Source organism: Oncorhynchus gorbuscha, unplaced genomic scaffold, assembly GCF_021184085.1.
Source record: "Oncorhynchus gorbuscha isolate QuinsamMale2020 ecotype Even-year unplaced genomic scaffold, OgorEven_v1.0 Un_scaffold_768, whole genome shotgun sequence".
NCBI classification, from domain to species: domain Eukaryota; kingdom Metazoa; phylum Chordata; class Actinopteri; order Salmoniformes; family Salmonidae; genus Oncorhynchus; species Oncorhynchus gorbuscha.
The window spans coordinates 107110-123669 of NW_025745561.1; positions in this window are offsets into that span (position 1 = coordinate 107110).

Sequence of the window (16560 nt, forward strand, 5' to 3'; positions counted from 1 at the left end):
CCATCCCCTGGCATGGCACAGAGCTATATTAACACAGACCATCCCCTGACATGGCACAGAGCTATATTAACACAGACCATCCCCTGACATGGCACAAAGCTATATTAACGCAGACCATCCCCTGACATGGCACAGAGCTATATTAACACAGACCATCCCCTGACATGGCACAGAGCTATATTAACACAGAGCATCCCCTGGCATGGCACAGAGCTATATTAACACAGACCATCCCCTGACATGGCACAGAGCTATATTAACACAGACCATCCCCTGACATGGTGCTATATTAACACAGACCATCCCCTGGCGTGGCACAGAGCTATATTAACACAGACCATCCCCTGGCATGGCACAGAGCTACATTAACACAGACCATCCCCTGGCATGGCACAGTGCTATATTAACACAGACCATCCCCTGACATGGCACAGTGCTATATTAACACAGACCATCCCCTGGCATGGCACAGTGCTATATTAACACAGACCATCCCCTGGCATGGCACAGAGCTATATTAACACAGACCATCCCCTGACATGGCACAGAGCTATATTAACACAGACCATCCCCTGGCATGGCACAGAGCTATATTAACACGGATCATCCCCTGACATGGTGCTATATTGACACAGACCATCCCCTGGCATGGCACAGAGCTATATTAACACAGACCATCCCCTGACATGATGCTATATTAACACAGACCATCCCCTGACATGGCACAGAGCTATATTAACACAGACCATCCCATGGCATGGCACAGAGCTATATTAACACAGACCATCCCCTGACATGGCACAGAGCTATATTAACACAGACCATCCCCTGGCATGGCACAGAGCTATATTAACACAGACCATCCCCTGGCATGGCACAGCTATATTAACACAGCTGACATGGTGCTATATTAACACAGACCATCCCCTGGCATGGCACAGAGCTATATTAACACAGACCATCCCCTGACATGGTGCTATATTGACACAGACCATCCCCTGGCATGGCACAAAGCTATATTAACACAGACCATCCTCTGGCATGGCACAGTGCTATATTAACACAGACCATCCCCTGACATGATGCTATATTAACACAGACCATCCCCTGGCATGGCACAGAGCTATATTAACACAGACCATCCCCTGGCATGGCACAGAGCTACATTAACACAGACCATCCCCTGGCATGGCACAGTGCTATATTAACACAGACCATCCTCTGGCATGGCACAGAGCTATATTAACACAGACCATCCCCTGACATGGTGCTATATTAACACAGACCATCCCCTGACATGGTGCTATATTAACACAGACCATCCCCTGGCATGGCACAGAGCTATATTAACACAGACCATCCCCTGACATGGTGCTATATTAACACAGACCATCCCATGGCATGGCACAGAGCTATATTAACACGGATCATCCCCTGACATGGTGCTATATTAACACAGACCATCCCATGGCATGGCACAGAGCTATATTAACACAGACCATCCCCTGACATGGCACAGAGCTATATTAACACAGACCATCCCCTGGCATGGCACAGAGCTATATTAACACAGACCATCCCCTGACATGATGCTATATTGACACAGACCATCCCCTGGCATGGCACAGAGCTATATTAACACAGACCATCCCCTGACATGATGCTATATTGACACAGACCATCCCCTGACATGGCACAGAGCTATATTAACACAGACCATCCCATGGCATGGCACAGAGCTATATTAACACAGACCATCCCCTGACATGGCACAGAGCTATATTAACACAGACCATCCCCTGGCATGGCACAGAGCTATATTAACACAGACCATCCCCTGGCATGGCACAGAGCTATATTAACACAGACCATCCCCTGACATGATGCTAATATTAACACAGACCATCCCCTGACATGGCACAGAGCTATATTAACACAGACCATCCCCTGGCATGGCACAGAGCTATATTAACACAGACCATCCCCTGACATGATGCTATATTGACACAGACCATCCCCTGACATGGCACAGAGCTATATTAACACAGACCATCCCATGGCATGGCACAGAGCTATATTAACACAGACCATCCCCTGACATGGCACAGAGCTATATTAACACAGACCATCCCCTGGCATGGCACAGAGCTATATTAACACAGACCATCCCCTGGCATGGCACAGAGCTATATTAACACAGACCATCCCCTGACATGGTGCTATATTAACACAGACCATCCCCTGGCATGGCACAGAGCTATATTAACACAGACCATCCCCTGACATGGTGCTATATTGACACAGACCATCCCCTGGCATGGCACAGAGCTATATTAACACAGACCATCCCCTGACATGGTGCTATATTAACACAGACCATCCCCTGACATGGCACAAAGCTATATTAACACAGACCATCCCCTGACATGATGCTATATTAACACAGACCATCCCCTGGCATGGCACAGAGCTATATTAACACAGACCATCCCCTGGCGTGGCACAGAGATATATTAACACAGACCATCCCCTGACATGATGCTATATTGACACAGACCATCCCCTGACATGGCACAGAGCTATATTAACACAGACCATCCCATGGCATGGCACAGAGCTATATTAACACAGACCATCCCCTGACATGGCACAGAGCTATATTAACACAGACCATCCCCTGGCATGGCACAGAGCTATATTAACACAGACCATCCCCTGGCATGGCACAGAGCTATATTAACACAGACCATCCCCTGACATGGTGCTATATTGACACAGACCATCCCCTGGCATGGCACAGTGCTATATTAACACAGACCAACCCCTGGCATGGTGCTATATTAACACAGACCATCCACTGACATGGCACAGAGCTATATTAACACAGACCATCCTCTGGCATGGCACAGTGCTATATTAACACAGACCATCCCCTGACATGGCACAGAGCTATAAGAGCACAATACCCTATGTCAAGAGAGAGGGTATTGGCCCAGGGTGGAAACTAAATAGAATACTAGACATTGAGGAAATTGAAACAACTTCTGTCAACATGTACAAGTCTGGGACAGTAATGGGGCAGGGCATCCTCATGCAGTTCCAGTAGGTCTTTTTACGGGATCAAAGAGAGAGCAGGAATAGCGCTCTCTCTCGCATCCCCCATCCTGAGTGAGTTTGATCCCACCTCTTCAAACTGTCCTGCAGATGAGGATAGTCCCCCCTCCCAGCACTAAACACACCCAGGTCCCACAACTGCACTGTCCCTTCATCATTTTATATTCTATTTTTATTTCACCTTCATTTAAACAGGTAAGCTAGTTGAGAATAAGTTCTCATTTACAACTGTGACCTGGCCAAGATAAAGCAAAGCAGTGCGACACAAAAAACAACACAGAGTTACACATGGAATAGACAAACATACAGTCAATAACACAATAGAAAAGTATATATACAGTGTGTGCAAATGAGGTAAGATAAAGGAGGTAAGGCAATAAATAGGCCATAGTGGCGAAATAATTACAATTTAGCAATTAAACACTGGAGTGATAGATGTGCAGAAGATGAATGTGCAAATAGAGATACTGGGGTGCAAAGGAGTAAATAAAAAAATAACAGTATGGGGATGAGGTAGTTGGATGGGCTATGTACAGATGCAGTGATCTGTGAGCTGCTCTCAGGTGCAGTGATCTGTGAGCTGCTCTGACAACTGGTGCTTAAAGTTAGTGAGGGAGATTTGAGTCTCCAGCTTCAGTGATTTTTGCAATTCGTTCCAGTCATTGGCAGCAGAGAACTGGAAGGAAAGGCAGCCAAAGGAGGAATTGGCTGTGGGGGTGACCAATAAAATATACCTGCTGGAGTGTGTGCTATGGGTGGGTGTTGTGAGCTGAGATAAGGCAGGGCATTACCTAGCAAAGACTTATAGATGACCTGGCGCCAGTGGGTTTGGCAATGAATATGAAGCGTGGGCCAGCCAACGAGAGCAAACAGGTCACAGCAGTGGCTAGTATATGACAAAACAGATGGCACTGTGATAGACTGCATCCAATTTGCTGAGTAGAGTGTTGAAGGCTATTTTGTAAATCACATCGCCGAAGTCAAGGATCGTTAGGATAGTCAGTTCTACGAGGGTAAGTTTGGCAGCATGAGTGAAGGATGCTTTGTTGCGAAATAGGAAGCCGATTCTAGATTTAATTTTGGATTGGAGATGCTTAATATGAGTCTGGAAGGTGTTTACAATCTAAACAGACACCTAGGTATTTGTAGTTGTCCACATATTCTAAGTCAGAACCATCCAGAGTAGTGATGCTGGACGGGTGGGCAGGTGCGGGCAGCGATCGGTTGAAGAGCATGCATTTAGTTTTACTTGCATGTAAGAGCCACGGAAGGAGAGCTGTATGGCATTGAAGCTTGTCTGGAGGTTAGTTAACACAGTGTCCAAAGATGGGCCAGAAGTATATAGAATGGTGTCGTTTGCGTAGAGGTGGATCAGGCAATCACCCGCAGCAAGAGCGACGTCATTGATGTATGCAGAGAAAATACTCGGCTCGAGAATTGAACCCTGTGGCACACCCATAGAGACTGCCAGAAGGTCTGGACAACAGGCCCTCCATTGTGACACACTGAACTCTATCTGCGAAGTAGTTGGTGAACCAGGCGAGGCAGTCATTTGAGAAACCAAGGCTATTGAATCTGCCAATAAGAATACGGTGATTGACAGAGTCAAAAGCCTTGGCCAGGTTGATGAAGACGGCTGCACAGTACTGTCTTTTATCGATGGCGGTTATGATATCGTTTAGTACCTTGAGCGTGGCTGAGGTGCACCTATGACCAGCTCGGAAACCAGATTGCGCAGCGGAGAAGGTACAGTGGGATTCGAAGTGGTCCTTGAACTGTTTATTAATTTGTCTTTCAAAGACTTTAGAAAGGCAGGGCAGGATGGATATAGGTCTGTAACAGTTTGAGTCAAGAGTGTCACCCCCTTTGAAGAGGGGGATGACCGCCGCAGCTTTCCAATCTTTGGGGATCTTGGAAGATACTAAAGAGATGTTGAACAGACTGGTAATAGGGGTTGCAACAATGGCAGCGGATCATTTTAGAAAGAGAGGGCCCAGATTGTCTAGCTCAGCTGATTTGTATGAGTCCAGGTTTTGCAGCTCTTTCAGAACATCTGCTATCTGGATTTGGGTGAAGGAGAAGCTGGGGAGGCTCGGGCAAGTGGCCAGAGTTGGGGTAGCCAGAAGGAAAGCATGGGTAGCCGTAGAGAAATGCTTATTGAAATTTTATCGGTGGTGACAGTGTTACCTATCCTCAGTGCAGTGGGCATCTGGGAGGAGGTGCTCTTGTTCTCCGTGGACTTTACAGTGTCCCTAAACGTTTTGAAGTTAGAGCTACAGGATGCAAATTTCTGTTTGAAAAAGCTAGCCTTTGCTTTCCTGACTGACTGCGTGTATTGGTTCCTGACTTGCCTGAACAGTTGCATATCGCAGGGACTATTCGATGCTATTGCAGTCTGCCACAGGATGTTTTTGTGCTGGTCAATGTATTTAAATATTCTGTTCCTAGAAAGCTATACTATTCCCTATTTCCCTGATCGCTACTTGACATTATGTTTTGCTATATGACCTGAGCCAACTGTGCCACTTCTGTGGGGAGGTGGACAATAATGAGGAAGACACTAACTGGGTAATTGCTTGTTCACTTCTAAAGGAACATTTTTAGGAGCACAAATTTGTGTAACCATAATATTTTTAGAGGTAGTATCATCTGCTTTGTCTACTAATTAAATAATTGTAATTCGAGAATGTATTAAATATATTAACATTTTTCATCAAAAATTTCAGATTGGTTGTGACTGCTGCCCACAGTGGTTCCACCAGTCCTGTATGAAAACCATCTCATCATCAGAGGATCATGTCTGCGCTGCCTGTCAGGACGAGGTTAGGCTTGAGTTCCAGGCAACGGTATCACCTGGAAAACATTCTGTAAAAAGTGGACTAAATGTTCAGTCGAGCTGTTGCAGCTTTCAAAATGTTTTATGTTATATATTGTCTTTTTATATTTGATTTATTGTCATTTTATATCTTATTATGCAAAGATCGAAATTAGCATTTCTTATTTAATGTTTGTTAACTTTCTGTAATGTTTTTGTGTGATAATATTTGTGTATTATCATTATTTTCTTAAACATTACAAAATGTTATTACAAAGTGTGTTATATTAAACATAGAGGAGGGAGTAAAATGTAGGCAAGCATTAAACATTTCAGAACAACTACTAGTGAAATAGACATGGGAGAGATACTAGCAAGCATGTCACAGCAATGAAGAATTGAGTGTGTGCACACAAAGGGGGGGTAATTCTGGCAGGGGGGGAAGCTTTTTGGCACAACACCGGCAGGTTGCTCATCAAGGGGGTTGCGCTCCAGGGTCCCCTTTCCCCCATCCGTGGCACAAACACTTTGTGTGTGTAAGGCTATGAGCCTTTTGGCCTCCACTTTTATGTCGGACCACTTCTTTTTTTATTTCTGAGAGGGTCCGACCTTCTGAGCCAGCAGCATTCACAGCATCCGCCATATGCTGCCACTCTAACACATTTTTGGCATTTGTAACGCCCACATGCCCACATGTCCACCAAACAATATATTTGTTCTTGCTTCAACCTCCCCTACAAGAACTTCCATTTCACACTGGGTTTTTCTTTAGCGTTTCTGTCGGGATTTGCCGTCATTGTCGTCATGCAGTCAGTATGGATGAATATTAATTAGGGCCGTTTCACTGACTATTTATAGGCAATTATGGGTGTTAAAAGGGTGGGACAAGACGCTCGCTCACGTGTGCAAAATTTCAAGTTGATTGTGATTTATAAAGGGAAACCGGCATGGGATGTGCGTGAGCACTGTGTTATAAATCAGAATATTTTTGCGCAAGCATTTTCTGTGTTTCTTCCATACGCCACCTTGTGAATCCTCTGCAGTTTTATAAATGAGGCCCCTGGTACGTTCTAGAGAATGGTCTAGTTATATCCATGACTCATCACAACACGGGCAATACACCAGAAAATAGTATTGTTTTCTAGATACCACATAACAGTACACTGTAGAAAAAATCCAGTTGTCTTTACAGTAATTTACTGACGGTTACTGTAAAAAAATAACAGTATGTTAACATACCATATTTTACAGTATCCAATATAAGATTATTTTACTTTAGTCATTTTACGGTAAGATACCTTTACTGTAAAGCATTTAGCACATTTCCCCAGAGTGCCTTGCATTTCTAATGAATTGTAGAGTTACCACCTATGTTAGTGACTGAGACATGGTTCACCAACTACTTCTCAGATAGAGTTCAGTGTGTCAAATCGGAGGGCCTGGGCAGTCTCTATGGGGGTGCCACAGGGTTCAATTCTTGGGCCGACTCTTTTCTCTGTATACATCAATGATGTCGCTCTTGCGGCTGGTGATTCTCTGATCCATCTCTACGCAGATGACACCATTCTGTATACTTCTGGCCCTTCTTTGGACACTGTGCTAACTAACCTCCAGATGAGCTTCAATGCCATACAACTCTCCTTCCGTGGCCTCCAACTGCTCTTAAATGCAAGTAAAACTAAATGCATGCTCTTCAACCAATTGCTGCCCGCACCTGCCAGCCCGCCTAGCATCACTACTCTGAACGGTTCTGACTTATGTGGAATATGTGGACAACTACAAATACCTAGGTGTCTGGTTAGACTGTAAACTCTCCTTCCAGACTCAAATTAAGCATCTCCAATCCAAAATTAAATCTAGAATCGGCTTCCTATTTCGCAAACAAAGCATCCTTCACTCATGCTGGCAAACACACCCTCGTAAAACTGACTATGCTATCGATCCTTGACTTCGGCGATGTGATTTACAAAATAGCCTCCAACACTCTACTCAGCAAATTGGATGCAGTCTATCACAGTGCCATCTCTTTTGTCACCAATGCCCCATATGGCTGGCCCTCGCTTCATATTCGTCGCCAAATCCACTGGCTCCAGGTCATCTATAAGTCTTTGCTAGGTAAAGCCCCGCCTTATCTCAGCTCATTGGTCACCATAGCAGCACCCACCCGTAGCATGTGCTCCAGCAGGCATATTTCACTGGTCACCCTCAAAGCCAATTCCTACTTTGGCCGCCTTTCCTTCCAGTTCTCGGCTGCCAATGACTGGAATGAATTGCATAAATCACTGAAGCTGGAGACTCATATCTCCCTCACTAACTTTAAGCATCAGCTATCAGAGAAGCTTACAGATCATTGCATCTGTACATAGCCCATCTGTAAATAGCCCATCCAACTACCTCATTCCCATATTATTTGTTTTATTTGCTCCTTTGCACCCAAGTATCTCTACTTGCACATTCATCTTCTGCACATCTATCACTCCAGTGTTTATTTGCAAAATTGTAATTATTTCACCACGACGGCCTATTTATTGTCTTACCTCCCTAATCTTACTACATTTGCACACACTGTATATGGACTTTTCTATTGTGTTATTGACTGTATGGTTGTTTATTCCATGTGTAACTCTGTGTTGTTGTTTGTGTCACACTGCTTTGCTTTATCTTGGCCAGGTCACAGTTGTAAATGAGAACTTGTTCTCAACTGGCCTACCTGGTTAAATAAAGGTAAAAAAAAAAAAAAAAAACTTTATTTAACTAGGCAATCAGATAAGAACAAATTCTTGTTTTCAATGACAGCCTAGGAACAGTGGGTTAACTGCCTGTTCAGGAGCAGAACGTACCTTGTCAGCTCGGGGATTTGAACTTGCAACCTTTCGGTTACTAGTCCAATGCTCTAACCACTAGGCTACACGGTTGTTGCATTCATCCATGTTCAGTCCTGTGGCCTTCACCAAGTGAGATCCTAAGTGAATGTATTATCATTCAAATTACATTATTTAACTCAATACAATATGTATTCCATAAGGCCTTATTTTGAGGGCCAAGTTGAAACATGTTTACAGTCCACATCAGGCCTGCAGGTAGGGTTTGAAAATTCCAGTAACTTTCCCAAAATGACCTGATGTTTTCACAGAAAACCTGGGAATTTTGGAAAAGTTATCAGAATTTTGCAACCCTACCTGCAAGTCACATTATGCTGACTTGCAAAGTGATATGTAATTCCTATTGAAATCCAAACAGAGTAAGGATATCCAACAGTTGGAATTTATTCACCCGCAACCTGCATTTAGAATGACTGTTAGAGTTAGGAACAATGTGAGGTGACTACTTACACATCAAGTCACTGGAACAACCCTTTCAGTAACAGGTGCAAACAAATCTAACTGGATTAGTTTAGAAACATGCATGTTATTTATCTTTGGGTAGCATAGAATTCATCAAAAACAGAGATATTAAAAACAATTCCCCAAAATATATTGTTGTTTTACAGTAACTTGGCTGCTAGTAAGTTATGGGGAAAAATATGCTTATTGTGTTTTCTGTTACTGTAATCCAGTGATGGTACCATTACAGGTACTGTAATCTATTGTAATAAAATATAAAATGTATAATATTTTTTCTATTGCTTCAGAGGATGTGCTTTGATTTTGTTGCCTGTGTGCTTTTTGTATGGCATTCTAGTTTGAATATGCACAAATACAGTAAGTAAACTACTAGTGTTTTATGGAGTATTTTTTAACCACAATGCAATGTAATTTACGGTAATTGACTGTATTCAGTTTATACAGTATGTCACTGTTGATTATACAGTAATATACTGTGAACATTACAGGACTTTTTTTTCTTCGGTCTAGTTAACTGTCTGTTAGAATGTAACAAATATGAGAGACAGTGCCTGCTTTTCAAAATGAACATAAAATGAAGTAGAGTACACACTCACATAACAAATGTTTTGCTGTATACCGTGGTACATCCTCAACAGATAACTCAACTTCAACTGCATTTCAATCGATTGAGAATGTTTCCTCCTTTATCTGATTGGTTGAAATAGCAGCCTCGTGAGCCCGTTTCACAGCAACTCTCCTGGCTTACTGATATGAATTGTCTTTGCAAATGAACCCTGCAGCACACGTACACAATACAGCATATAAACTCATGATAATAATCAATATGAAAATATTCTAAACGAAGCTCACTTCAATTACATAATTTACTTTGGTAACCTATCTATTGTCTTCCTATCGATCTAACCTTCCTATCGTTATCCTGAATATCACATTTCGGTCTCAAACCATTGCGCTGGAGGTTGGACATATTTTAGAGGAGTATCAACCAGAGACCAAGGATGCGTCCCAAATGGCACCGTATTCCCTTTATGGTGCACTACTTTTTACTGGGGCCTATAGGCTCTGGTCAAAAGTAATGCTCTAAGTAGGGAATAGGCTTTCATTTGAGACGCAACCCAAGAGCCAAGCCTTTAGTCCAGACTGGGAGGATCAGCCCTGAGCAATACCGTCCAACCATCTGGGCTGTTCTGGCACTATTAGAAACAGACTGCCTGGCCATGGTCTACATCTGGGGAGTGTGTGTGTGTGTGTGTGTGTGTGTGTGGTTGGATCAACCATGTGAATCCATTTATGGAGACATCAGATAGTTTCCTAATTTTCCTACGAGTGAGATTTGGAGCAGTGTTCTACCTTTTCCATGGTAATGGATGACTGATTTTGTAACGATTTACGTTTTAAGATGTGAGTGGTTAACAGATCCTTTCCTTTTCCCTTGCCTAAGACCGGCTTGATTATATTTCTCTCAGACACACACACACTGCTATGACAAGTTGGTGAGGTCAAGAGTGTATAACAGAGTTTTTATTTCCGCAGATAAGATCTAAACCCTGTCATGAGAGAATCTGAGTGCAGAAATCTGTTTCCCAGCCACTGTATCTCTACTCAGACAACTTATTCAGGAAACTATCTAAATCAATTTCCTGAATGAGTTGTGGCTAATTACACTTTGAATAAACATTTCCCATAACCATAGATCTAGGATTAACTATCCCTCCCAAACCCTCAATGATTAGGTGGTAAACGTATAACCAACATTGAATTATGATGTCCTTCAATGGTGGATGCAGAACCAGGCCAAGCTAATACAGCTCAGTTTGGCGCTATATTGTGTGAATCAGGCACAACAGTATTGGGTCTGAGAATACAGCTTTAGCTTTTGACATTGTTTCATTGACAGGGTGAACCCTTTAAGAAGGGCCATCTCCATAGCAAGGGGTGCTGTAATATGCTCTCCTCCTGTCTGCCCCTTCCTCCTGTTCAAATTGCCATCGATAAAATGCAATTGTGTTCATTGTCCATAGCTTATGCCTGCCCATACCATAACCCCACCGCCACAACAGGGCGCTCTGTTCACAACGTTGACATCAGCAAACCAATCGCCCACACAACGCCATACACAGTCTGCAGTTGTGAGGCCGGTTGGACGGACTGCGAAATTCTCTAAAATGACGTTGGAGGTATTAAATTAACATAAAATTTACATTTACATTACATTTAAGTCATTTAGCAGACGCTCTTATCCAGAGCGACTTACAAATTGGTGCATTCACCTTATGACATCCAGTGGAACAGCCACTTTACAATAGTGCATCTAAATCTTTTAAGGGGGGGGGGGGTGAGAAGGATTACTTTATCCTATCCTAGGTATTCCTTAAAGAGGTGGGGTTTCAGGTGTCTCCGGAAGGTGGTGATTGACTCCGCTGTCCTGGCGTCGTGAGGGAGTTTGTTCCACCATTGGGGAGCCAGAGCAGCGAACAGTTTTGACTGGGCTGAGCGGGAACTGTACTTCCTCAGTGGTAGGGAGGCGAGCAGGCCAGAGGTGGATGAACGCAGTGCCCTTATTTGGGTGTAGGGCCTGATCAGAGCCTGGAGGTACTGAGGTGCCGTTCCCCTCACAGCTCCGTAGGCAAGCACCATGGTCTTGTAGCGGATGCGAGCTTCAACTGGAAGCCAGTGGAGAGAGCGGAGGAGCGGGGTGAAGTGAGAGAACTTGGGAAGGTTGAACACTAGACGGGCTGCGGCGTTCTGGATGAGTTGTAGGGGTTTAATGGCACAGGCAGGGAGCCCAGCCAACAGCGAGTTGCAGTAATCCAGACGGGAGATGACAAGTGCCTGGATTAGGACCTGCGCCGCTTCCTGTGTGAGGCAGGGTCGTTCTCTGCGGATGTTGTAGAGCATGAACCTACAGGAACGGGCCACTGCCTTGATGTTAGTTGAGAACGACAGGGTGTTGTCCAGGATCACGCCAAGGTTCTTAGCGCTCTGGGAGGAGGACACAACCGTGATGGCGAGATCATGGAACGGGCAGTCCTTCCCCGGGAGGAAGAGCAGCTCCGTCTTGCCGAAGTTCAGCTTGAGGTGGTGATCCGTCATCCACACTGATATGTCTGCCAGACATGCAGAGATGCGATTCGCCACCTGGTCATCAGAAGGGGGAAAGGAGAAGATTAATTGTGTGTCGTCTGCATAGCAATGATAGGAGAGACCATGTGAGGTTATGACAGAGCCAAGTGACTTGGTGTATAGCGAGAATAGGAGAGGGCCTAGAACAGAGCCCTGGGGGACACCAGTGGTGAGAGCGCGTGGTGAGGAGACAGATTCTCGCCACGCCACCTGGTAGGAGCGACCTGTCAGGTAGGACGCAATCCAAGCGTGGGCCGCGCCGGAGATGCCCAACTCGGAGAGGGTGGAGAGGAGGATCTGATGGTTCACAGTATCGAAGGCAGCCGATAGGTCTAGAAGGATGAGAGCAGAGGAGAGAGAGTTAGCTTTAGCGGTGCGGAGCGCCTCCGTGATACAGAGAAGAGCAGTCTCAGTTGAATGACTAGTCTTGAAACCTGACTGATTTGGATCAAGAAGGTCATTCTGAGAGAGATAGTGGGAGAGCTGACCAAGGACGGCACGTTCAAGAGTTTTGGAGAGAAAAGAAAGAAGGGATACTGGTCTGTAGTTGTTGACATCGGAGGGATCGAGTGTAGGTTTTTTCAGAAGGGGTGCAACTCTCGCTCTCTTGAAGACGGAAGGGACGTAGCCAGCGGTCAGGGATAAGTTGATGAGCGAGGTGAGGTAAGGGAGAAGGTCTCCGGAAATGGTCTGGAGAAGAGAGGAGGGGATAGGGTCGAGCGGGCAGGTTGTTGGGCGGCCGGCCGTCACAAGACGCGAGATTTCATCTGGAGAGAGAGGGGAGAAAGAGGTCAGAGCACAGGGTAGGGCAGTGTGAGCAGAACCAGCGGTGTCGTTTGACTTAGCAAACGAGGATCGGATGTCATCGACCTTCTTTTCAAAATGGTTGACGAAGTCATCTGCAGAGAGGGAGGAGGGGGGGAGGGGGAGGAGGATTCAGGAGAAGGTGGCAAAGAGCTTCCTAGGGTTAGAGGCAGATGCTTGGAATTTCGAGTGGTAGAAAGTGGCTTTAGCAGCAGAGACAGAGGAGGAAAATGTAGAGAGGAGGGAGTGAAAGGATGCCAGGTCCGCAGGGAGGCGAGTTTTCCTCCATTTCCGCTCGGCTGCCCGGAGCCCTGTTCTGTGAGCTCGCAATGAGTCGTCAAGCCACGGAGCGGGAGGGGAGGACCGAGCCGGCCTGGAAGATAGGGGACATAGAGAGTCAAAGGATGCAGAAAGGGAGGAGAGGAGGGTTGAGGAGGCAGAATCAGGAGATAGGTTGGAGCAGAGTTATCTGCTCAAACAAATTATCTGGCAACAGCTCTGGTGGACATTCCAGCAGTCAGCATGACAATTCCAAACTTCGCCAAAACTCGGTGTGACAAAACTGCACATTTTAGTGTCCTTTTATTGTCACCAGCACAAGGTGCACCTGTGTAATTATCTTGCGGTGGATGGATTATCTTGGCAAAGGAGAAACGCTCACTCAGAGGGATGTAAACAAATTTCATTTGATAGAAATATGCTTTTTGTGCATATGGACAATTTCTAGGATTTTGTATTTCAGCTCATGAAACCAACACTTTACATGTAGTGTTTATATATTTGTTCAGTGTGGGTTCTACTACAGTACTACCACTACTAGTATAGCGCACTACATTTGACCAGAGCCCAACCCCCTGTTCCCAACCGTGCACATATTTTGACCAGAGCCCTAGTAGCTAGTAAGTAAGCCTTGACTAAGTAAGCCTTGTCCAAGCCATAACATCTCATAGGACAGGAGCCTATCTCCTGTTTCTGTAGCAATATAATACACTGCTCAAATAAAGGGAACACTAAAATAACACATCATAGATCTGAATGAATGAAATATTCTTATTAAATACTTTTTTCTTTACATAGTTGAATGTGCTGACAACAAATCCACGCAAAAATTATCGATGGAAATCAAAATTATCAACCCATATAGGTCTGGATTTGGAGTCACACTCAAAATTAAAGTGGAAAACCACACTACAGGCTGATCAAACTTTGATGTAATGTCCTTAAAACAAGTCAAAATGAGGCTCAGTAGTGTGTGTGGCCTCCATGTGCCTGTATGACCTCCCTACAACACCTGGGCATGCTCCTGATGAGGTGGCGGATGGTCTCCTGAGGGATCTCTTCCCAGACCTGGACGAAAGCATCCGCCAACTCCTGGACAGTCTGTGGTGCAACGTGGCATTGGTGGATGGAGCGAGATGTGCTCAATTGGATTCAGGTCTGGGGAACGGGCGGGCCAGTCCATAGCATCAATGCCTTCCTCTTGCAGGAACTGCTGACACACTCCAGACACATGAGGTCTAGCATTGTCTTGCATTAGGAGGACCCCATGGCCAACCGCACCAGCATATGGTCTCACAAGGGGTCTGAGGATGTCATCTCGGTACCTAATGGCAGTCAGGCTACCTCTGGCGAGCACATGGAGGGCTGTGCAGCCCCCCCAAAGAAATGCCACCCCACACCATGACTGACCCACCGCCAAACCGGTCATACTGGAGGGTGTTGCAGGCAGCAGAACGTTCTCCACGGCGTCTCCAGACTCTGTCACATGTGCTCAGTGTGAACCTGCTTTCATCTGTGAAGAGCTCAGGGCGCCAGTGGCAAATTTGCCAATCTTGGTGTTCTCTTGCAAATGCCAAACGTCCTGCACGGTGTTGGGCTGTAAGCACAACCCCCCCCCCCCTGTGGACGTCCGGCCCTCATTGAGTCTGTTTCTGACCATTTGAGCTGACACATGCACATTTGTGGCCTGCTGGAGGTCATTTTGCAGGGCTCTGGCAGTGCTCCTCCTGCTCCTCCTTGCACAAATGCGGAGGTAGCGGTCCTGCTGCTGGGTTGTTGCCCTCCTCCACGTCTCCTGATGTACTGGCCTGTCTCCTGGTATCGCCTCCATGCTCTGGACACTACGCTGACAGACACAGCAAACCTTCTTGCCACAGCTCGCATTGATGTGCCATCCTGGATGAGCTGCACTACCTGAGCCACTTGTGTGGGTTGTAGACTCCGTCTCATGCTACCACTAGAGTGAAAGCACCGCCAGCATTCAAAAGTGACCAAAACATCAGCCAGGAAGCATAGGAACTGAGAAGTGGTCTGTGGTCACCACCTGCAGAACCACTCCTTTATTGGGGGTGTCTTGCTAATTGCCTATTCCATTTGCACAACAGCATGAGACATTTGTCAAACAGTGTTGCTTCCTAAGTGGACAGTTTGATTTCACAGAAGTGTGATTGACTTGGAGTTACATTGTGTTGTTTAAGTGTTCCCATTATTTTTATGAGCAGTGTATATTAAAAAATATATTTCCACAATATAAGGTTGGAAAAATACTGTGAAAATTATAATGCCCTTTTAGTGTAAGGTCTATTTGAAGAGACCGCATTCAATTTCAGTTTTGAGGGGATGGCGTTTTGGCCTGACATCACCTGGTGGTAAATTATATAATAAACCAATAAGAAAGAGTTCCAAACCAAAGCTAATAACAGCACATTTTCAGTTTTCCCCTCCCGACTCAGTCTTAGCAAAATTCTTGCTTGAGAAATTACACTTTGCTAAGAAGCTATTTTGGTTTCTCTTTGATAATTTTAATTTAAAACAATCACTCTAAGGTACTTAATTTTTAGCCAGAAATGATTTGATAGAGAAAACTGCTGCATTGGACCTTTAAGCTACATTCAAGTACAATGACAACTGCTGAACCTGTAATGGCTGCATCCACATTAGACATTTACATTCCAGTCATTTCACAGATGCTTTTTACACAGACAAATGACCAGTTCTTGTAATCACTTTTTATTTTTTACTATTCATTCAAACAAGTTAACACAGCCATATGTTAGATTATTCCAGCCCTCCAATATAGTAACTAAAGGTTTTTTTAAATACCATTTATTTTTATGGAAACCAAAACCAAAATTCTATATTCCCTTCTCCTGCTACCATACAGCATGTTTGACATGCTATTTGCATACTTATGTCAAAGCTGATCTTGAATTAACATGAAAGTAATCCATTTTATAGTTTCTCATCAACGGGGAGTGTTCGGTATTAGTTCATTTAGTAGAAGACGCGTTGTAACATTGATGCCAGAATGCATGTGCCCATAGAAGTGGCGAGGAGAGAGTGCCTTCAGAAAGTAGT